At 39.6% G+C, this 8,665-nt stretch overlaps 1 long non-coding RNA gene across 1 annotated transcript; it reads left to right on the forward strand.

Moving 5' to 3' along the window:
• Nucleotides 1–3,381: 3,381 nt before the first annotated feature.
• On the forward strand, nt 3,382–8,440 carry LOC138756321 (uncharacterized). The gene is made up of 2 exons (XR_011352989.1): nt 3,382–3,450; nt 8,303–8,440. It is a non-coding gene; the product is annotated as an uncharacterized lncRNA (long non-coding RNA).
• Nucleotides 8,441–8,665: the final 225 nt, after the last annotated feature.

Raw genomic sequence — 8,665 nt, forward strand, 5'->3', positions numbered from 1 at the left:
CCGGTTCAATAATGTCTTGTTCGATCAATTCTTTAATTTTGGCTTCGACTTTCCCACGAAGTCCAAATGGAGTTCGGCGCATTGGTTGTGCCTTGGGTTTGACCGTTTCATCTACCGCTAGCTTCAATTGTCGACTTTTCAGCTTTCCTACTCCTTGGAAGACTGCGGGGAATTCTTGCTTCATATCCTCGTATGACTGAATTGTAACAAGCTCCAATATGAAGTATTGCCAGGTCTTGCGCTGTGCTTCTACTCAGCAATGGTCTCCCCTCTCTTCTATGACCATAAACTCTGCTTCGGTGTACTTATCTCCAGCTTCAACAGTTGCAGTAAAACATCCAATGGTCTGCAATGGCTTGGTTGCTGTGTATGGATACAGTTTCTTGGAACACTTCTTTGAGGTACAGATGATCTTTTTCCTTTTCAACTTCTCCCATAAATGTCGATCAATCACATTACTGTCACTGCCTGAGTCTACAATGACCTGAACTGTCACTCCACCAATGATCACTGGGACTTTCTCATGATGTACTTCATTCAACGTAAATTGGTTACAACTCTGTTCCTCCTGGGTATCATCATCATCACCGTCTATCTGGCGAATGGTATCTTTCTTTCCAGGATACTTTCCTTTCCCCCAGGATTTGCCTTTGGAAGTTGTACTCTTCCTCTTCTGGTCTGCATTGGGCTTGCTTTTGCACTTCTTTGCAAAGTGGTCTTTACCTCCACACTTTCTGCAAACTTTGCCTTTGGCCGGGCAATATGGGTCTTTTCCAAAGTGACCTCGGTTTCCACATCGATAACACTCCACGTCATGTGTCGGCGTATATCTTGGCTGATTATGGCGATGTGAGAGCCTCTTAATTTGCTGGCTTGAGTTGTCTTTCAGGGTCATGGTATGAAATTGCCCTTCAACAGCCTCTAATGCAGCAGCAATAGCTAAAGCATCGGTGAGTTCCAACTCACTCCCTCTTTCCAGTAGACGTCTTCTGAGTTTATCTGATCTACAGTGCTGTACGACTTGATCCAGTAATTGGTTGTCCAAATCAGCTGGCATGTAATTGAATCCAACAGCTAGCTGGCGTAGTCTCGTCACGTACTGAGCAATTGTCTGGCCATCTTCTTGTCTCGTTCTCCGAAACAAATGGCGTTGAAATGTAGCATTCGGTGTCACTGCATAGTGTGCATTTAATGCATCTACCACTTTCTGGTACTCATCCTTTCTTCCAGTATTCAAAAGTGTTTTAAACATTTCCCGAACTGCAGGTCCAGCAGTGAAAAGAAGTAACGCCCTTCTCTGCACTTTTTGTTCAACTGTACCGGTATCTAGATATAGGCCACGACTGTCGGCGTAGGATTCAAATTCTTCCAGCCATGCCTTCCACTTCACACTTACAGTGCTTGCATCACCAGTCGGGTCAAAATGAGCAATTCCACTATGTGTTAGAAAGTCACTGTCTGCCCCAGCCATGAGGAAATATTCCAGCCCCAAAAGTACTGAGTCACAGAGAAAATTCTTATCACCTTGAAGTTGTCTGCAATCCTCTGTAATCTTGTTTAGTCTTTAATTTTCTTCAAGCTTCTTTCATGTCACATTTGTGGCCCGAAATGTGAAGTTAATAAAACATTAAACACAAGTTTATCAGGTGAACTTCTCTGGGTCTTTTTATTCTCCCGTTTCCTTTGTTCTCTTGCTTGTGTTCTTATCTCTCCCTCATACCACGTGACTTCCGGTATATCTCATACATATTCATTATCATGACAGACACAGCCCAGTGCATCATAGGCAAAATATTTGAGAAAATATTATTGAGAAAATCTACATGGAACTCTACCTTTAGATAGCAGGAGGATCCATACTACCCAGGACATACTCTGTTCTCACTGCTGCCATCAAGAAAGAGGTAGAGGTGTCACAAGAGTTATATCATCAGGTTTGGGAACAATTGTTACCCCTCCACCACAGACTCAATCAGAGACTAATTATGCACGTTATTTATTAGTGAATACTTATTATTTTTTTTTCTGTATTGAACAGTTTGTTACATTTCTTTATTTGTTTAAATTTTTCTCTTTTGTATACATATCTTTCCTTGAGCACAATTTTTTGCCTACTGATAAGTATAAATTCAGCCTGTCTTGCATCTCAGGGTTGTATGTTATGTCATGTACTGTGATAAAAAATCTGAACTTTGAACTATTAGGGGAGAGGTGAAGGACAAATTAGATCAGATGGAAATGGGGTGGGGGTCTGCAATCCTGTTGATGATGTGTGGGTGAATAAAAATGGTGGGGTAAATGAGAAGAACGGAAGTAGCTCAGAAGAAGAGAGAGAGGATTTTTCCTGAAATTCATACATCTGTTGTCTCTTATGTTGGGTAGGGTGAATGTAGAGAGTTGAAGAGTGGAATGGAGGCCAATGAACAAAGGAAGAGGACACAATGACGTGTAATTGACATTGTCCACTGAGCAGGCAGAGGTGGGAATGTAGTCAAGATGTCTCAGAGAGAAAATTGCCATGATATTTAGACAGGAAATAGAGCAGAATGAAGTTAAATGATAGACAAGGATGATGCAACAAAATGGCTCAAAAGGGAATATGCCCAAGGTATATGCCCATAAGCCATGGGTTGATTTTAAAATAGGAGGTACAATGCCACTCCATTGGTCTGCTGGGAAGGAATATGCAATTAACAAGTTATAAACAGTAGGTTTCTGTCAAGACCAGTGACATAACAATCAGAAACAGCAAGGCCCTTGTTCATAAGTGAATGGGCATTCTCGAGGGGGATATAAGATGGGAGGTGTTAGCCAATATGCCAGTAATATCTTCTGAGTCACCAATAAGAGGCTGAAGGGGTGGGTCTGAGGTTCGAAGGATTAGACATCCAACAGTTGCCCCAAGTTTTAACAAAGTATTCCTACGAAGCACCTGTAACCTTTCACCACTTAACTACTTGCAAGTTGTAATTGCTGGGAAGCACGGCCAAAGACATTTTCAAAAGACTGAGTTTTATGGATCATAAGGAAGGAATTTTAAATGGAGAAGTTGAGAGATTTACTTCAAGATTCTGGTATGGAGGAGTCTAGATAGCTGAAGGCAGAGTGCTTGGATCGTCAAGTGCACAGAAGCACAGCATCGGAAGAGAAATAGTTGTGGGAGGTGAAATAAAGCACTGGATACAAAGACAAAGCAGGACAAGGCCATGAAGAGCTTCATATCGAAGTTATTGGAGAATCTGGAACCAATGAGATAATGCAGTAAATTAGTGCAGGCAGGTGCTGAAAGCTTTCTGTAAGCGACAACCTTTTAGTTTTCTGAGTCACTAGGACTTCTCATATGAACCTTTTCCTTCTGACACACTTGTTTCCTTTATGTAAAGGTAACTCCAAGACACAATGAAAATGAATGGCAGAGCTATTAAACAGGTTCAATTTCCAGATTAGTAGGTAAGAATATGCTCTAAAATCTCCAGAAACAATTCTATGCCATTGTTTTGGGCAACATCTTCTGCAGAGCTGAATTTATTTTGCTTTATGAATGAAAGTTTGCAATGTAAAACTATCAGCTTGATTTAGCTGTTGGTCAAATATTTTCCAGATTTTCTTCATTTGCTTATCTTTTTCTATCAATTTATGGGTTGATTCTATCGATGGCAAGGCTAACATTTATTGTGCATCCCTGTGTGCTCTTGACAATAAAATGCTATAGTTCCTCCAGAGACAGCGAATCCAGAATGTGTCCTTAGGGAGGTCCAGCCATGGACAGCAAAGTATTTCCAAGTCAAAATAGAGTACATGTGGAGGAAGCATTCAGGACATAGGATGTGCATTCATCTGCTGTCTTTGTCTTTCTATATATTGAATGTTATTACTTTGGAAGCATTATAATGAGCCGCTGCCATGTATTTTGTTTTATATACACACTGCTAGGCTTATGGCCAAGGGAGTGAATGATTGCTTGGTTGAGTATCAATCATGTTGGCTGCTCTCTCTGGAATGGTGTTGAGCTTCCTCAGTGTTTAGCTTGTATTCATTCAAAAAAAGTTGAGAGTTGACTCTTTCATTCTGGACGTGTGGTAAACAATGGAAAGGCTGCAGATGTCCAGAGGGAAACACTCATCACAGGATACCCTGCTCAGGCCAGCCAATGTATCCACACTCTTTATATGGCTGGCTTAGTTATCATTCTGGTCAGAGCCCTAGAATTTAGATGGAGAATCTGACAATGGTACTTCTGTGAGTACTTAGACTCCATAGTGAAGAAGGTCACTGGCTAGAACTTAATTGATGAGGCTACTAAGTGGCATTTGGCTTACTTGTGATCATTTTTTAGATCTTATAATAGTCATATAAACATAGAGCACAGCAACAGGTCACTCAGCCCATTTTGTCCATGATGAACAGTGGACCCATCCATTTAAATTCGATTGTCCAGTGCTTGGTCCATACCTCTCAATGCCTCAGCAATTCAAATATTCTTAAGTGCTGTCTGTGACCCAGCTTCAACCACTCTCTCAGACACTCCAAGTACCTACCACTCTCCAGATGAATATCCCCCCCATACTCCCTCTAAATCTCTTACCCCTAACCTTACATGAATGTTCTTTCCTTTTATTTCCCTGCGATATCATGAAAAGTTCCCTGCTGCCTACGTATCTTAACCTCCTCTACCGCAGAGAGAACAAACCTAGTTTCTCCAGTTAGACCTTCACCATCCTAGGCAATATCTTGATGAATCTCCTTTGCATCATCTCCAGCACTGTCACATTATAGCATGATGACTAGAAACAATATTCCAGCTGAGGTCTGACCAAGGATTTACAATGTTGGAGAATAATCTTCCTATTTCTCTACTCAGTGCCTGACAAATGAAGGCCAGTATCCCATATGCCTGCCAGACCACATTATCGATCCATATTTCCACATGGACTTGTATTCCAAAGTCTCTCTGTTCCTCAATACTCCCTAAGACATGGTGGTTGTTCTAGCTTCATTAATCCAATAGCTCAGTGGTTAGAGCACTGGTTTTGTAAATGAGGGGCCATGAGTTCATTCCTCACTGAGGCCTCTTATCTGTGAGGGGTGCTTGACAATGTGGTGACTCTCTGTTTTCCTTATGCTAGACAAAGTTAAAGAATTTTATTTATGTTACATCCTCCAAAAAATCCATTTGGCCATATTTGTCTGGATCAAACTCCACCTGCCAATTTTCAATCCAATTCATGGAGGGAGAGTCACCAAACAAAGGAATATGATTAGCTTTACATTTTGGAAGATCTGGAGCAAAATAATGGAGCTGAGGTTAAATCTGCTTTGTATGAGATTGTACAGTGTTTTCCCTTCGATTCCCATTAACTTTAGATTTGTTGGGACTGTGTGATGCCACATTCCTAAAGGAGAGCCACTACCCCAAAGCAATGGAGATGAGAGTTCAATCCTGGTCATGGGTGCTGTTTGGGTGGAAGTTTCCCCATCTGCCTCTAACCACTTCAGTTTCCTCTAAGTACTTCCTCCAATATGCCAAAGATGTTTTGGGTCAGTAGATTAATTGGCCATCTAAATGGCCTCTCATGAATACGTGAATGGTAGAATCTGGGGTTAGTTGATAAGAATGTGAGGAGAATTAAAAATTGGATTAATGTATGATTAGTGCTAATGGGTGATTAATGGTCAGCACAACCTTGTTGGGCTGAAGGGCCTGATTCCATATTGTCACTGTCACCTTTCTTCTGCAATAATAATCTCTTGTCTATGCTTGGGCCAAGAATATAATAAGGTCTGAAACCAGATCATCTTGGCTAAACCTGCTCACTAATACCAATTTTGTGCTAACAGTAAGAAAATACAGTTTGTTGGAACTATCAGTGCCATCATCCATTCCTTTCCTGTTGATTGATGATGAAGTCATCATCCAGTTTACAATTGTCATGCTTTCTCTGGATTGCTTTAGTGCCCTGTATGAAACTAACAAAATTTCTTTCAATATAATACATCAGATAACAATCAATTATTCTCTATTTTATTTAAATCTATACTTTTGTCCTAATTTCTTTATTCTATCTTCATAAAATGGCAGAATTGGCACTATACTCAAAAGTTAAGTCATTTGTGAATGCTACTGTAAAACTGCCAGGCTAATAGGAAACTCCTGTTCTAGATCCTGAAAGTGGCGACAGCAAAGGAACATTTTTAAAGGGCTGTGGGAACATAGTGTACATTCAGTTCAATGTAATTATGTTAACAGAATCAATCTGTAAAGGATCTAACTTCTATTGTTCAGTCAAAATTTGCCCAACAATCATTGCATGAATTCCTTGTGGTTGAAGATCAATTAAGAGTGTTATTTAATTCTTGGAACAATCAGTATCATGGTGTATTATCTGAACATTAAATATTTAATTGGAAAATGATCAAAAACCTTAATTTTTAAAAAAACATAACATTTCTTTTCTCTTTTTAGCCCTCATTTTTAATTGTTTTTGGATACATATCGATGCATGTTAACTCTGATCTGTCCAATTAAACAAATTCCCTTAAGTCAAAATTACTAATACTGATTTTGTATTTCACTTAAAACAAAAAGGATTATTATGAGGACTCCATGTTAAATCAGTCCACAGGCCTGACCCTTTTTAAAAATTCTTTCCAATAGCTATCAGACTCTTGAACCTCTCCTTGGTAAACTCATCATTGATGGCTCCAACACCTCAAAAGGATTGTCTGCACTCACCTTTTTTTGCACGAGGATTAATTTATTATCCATTTATCTTATGTATTTATTGTTTATTTTAATTGAATTGAATTCAACTTGTTTACAATTATAGTTTATAGCCTCTTTCACACTGGCACTTTAACCCAGTAATAAATCGCCAATCTATCAGTTAACATGCCAGTGTGAATGCTCCCAAATCGGCATGCAGGGGTCAAATCATCCTTGAGATGAACTGCCTAGCGAGGTAGTATCATCGCCGATTCATTTTGAATCGGTGTACCAGTTCACCCAGTGTGAATGGGGCAGGGGGTTGCAGGACATCACCGCTGGAGGAGAGGCACCCCTTTGCTCTGCCATGAGAATCCTTGATAAAACATTCACAGTTTGTCTGATCCCAATTTGTATATTGAAAACTTGCATGAATATGGCAAAAACAAATATTTTTTCAGAAATAATCCAAGATGGGTAAAATGTCATTCAGTTACAGGGAGAGAACAGGTTTATAGGAGTACAATTAAAGAAACAAATTCTGAATTCAATGCATAAGCAAGAAGTACTTCAGGTTCAAGTTCAGATTCAGGTCATGTACATAGTACACACATTGTGTTCACTTTTGTTTGCCTGTAAAGGCATTTAAAGAGGTTACTAGATTGGCACCTCAACTGAGAAGAGAAAGGGAAGCAAAAGAGAGTCTTTTCATCGATCTTGAGTGCCATCGATCCCACCAGCTTCTCCAATGCCACTGCCTCTGCATTCCTGTAATCTCCGTAGACACATGACACCCTGCCTGTTCAAATGGAGAACCTAAACTCCAGCTTTATCACAACACCAAAATCGTGATGTTATTTACAAAAAATATGATTCTAGTTTGCATGAATTTTGTCCTTTTGCATGATTTCCAAAGCAGACAAAATAATGTTTAGCATACAAATAATGTATTTGAATAAAATATTAATTTTCCAAAGGTTCAAATGCCTACAACAGAAATTACTTAATTTCCCTAAAGGCCTCTACTTAATGAGTGGAAATATTGTTGACATATAAAAGCAAATAAAACAATAGAACTGGCTGGGAGAAGTTCTGGCCCAATCCCAGGACTCAAACTGAGGGAGGGACTGGGAATAATCTCTTTATTAGGGGATTCCAGGGGGTGGAGTCACTGAGGGAAGGTATGCCAACCATACATAATGGCCATATATATACACAGTGTCAGTAACCAAGTAACAGTATACAGTGGTGTATCACCACGCAACCCCCTACTTATCCTCAGATTTAATACTTCACCACTGGCTTTGGCTGTCAAAGCCCTCTCTGGAATTCCTTTCCTAAATTTCTCAGGTTTTCTCTCTCCTTTAAAAAAATCCTACCTCTTCACTGTGGCTTTCCATCAGAGTAATATTTTGATTGATAATGTTTCAGTGAAGCATCTTGGGATATTCTGCCATGTTATAGACAACATTAACACAGGTTCTTGTCAAGGTAATATCAATTGTGTGATTCTTTAATCTCATCACCTTATTACCTTACATTATAATTTACATTTAAATCCTCAAAAAAAAATCAGTGCCTCTGTTACATTGCTTGAAGGGTCCAGTCAGGATAATTATGAAGATACATGGCATACTTAGTGTTACCTTGATGAAGAACCCATCTTGTTATAAGAAAATATTTGTACTCAACAAAATGAAAGAAAAAAATCCTGCCTGCTCGGAAAGTCATTTAAAGGTAGGTCCACATTAATATATTTGAGTTCCTTCTATTCCGATTGGACCACTCCTCCACCCCATCCGCATCAGTATCTGGTCAAAGATCAATTCTGATTGGTGCACTGAAGAGAACAGGGCAAGCATTGTCCAGGGAAGCCAAGGACATAAGAGATAGGATAGAGCAGCAACATCAGATAAATATGAATGCGGGGGGTGGTGGGGTGAGGGAGATGGCAGGAAGGAA

Source organism: Narcine bancroftii, chromosome 3 (assembly GCF_036971445.1).
Source record: "Narcine bancroftii isolate sNarBan1 chromosome 3, sNarBan1.hap1, whole genome shotgun sequence".
Classification (NCBI taxonomy): domain Eukaryota; kingdom Metazoa; phylum Chordata; class Chondrichthyes; order Torpediniformes; family Narcinidae; genus Narcine; species Narcine bancroftii.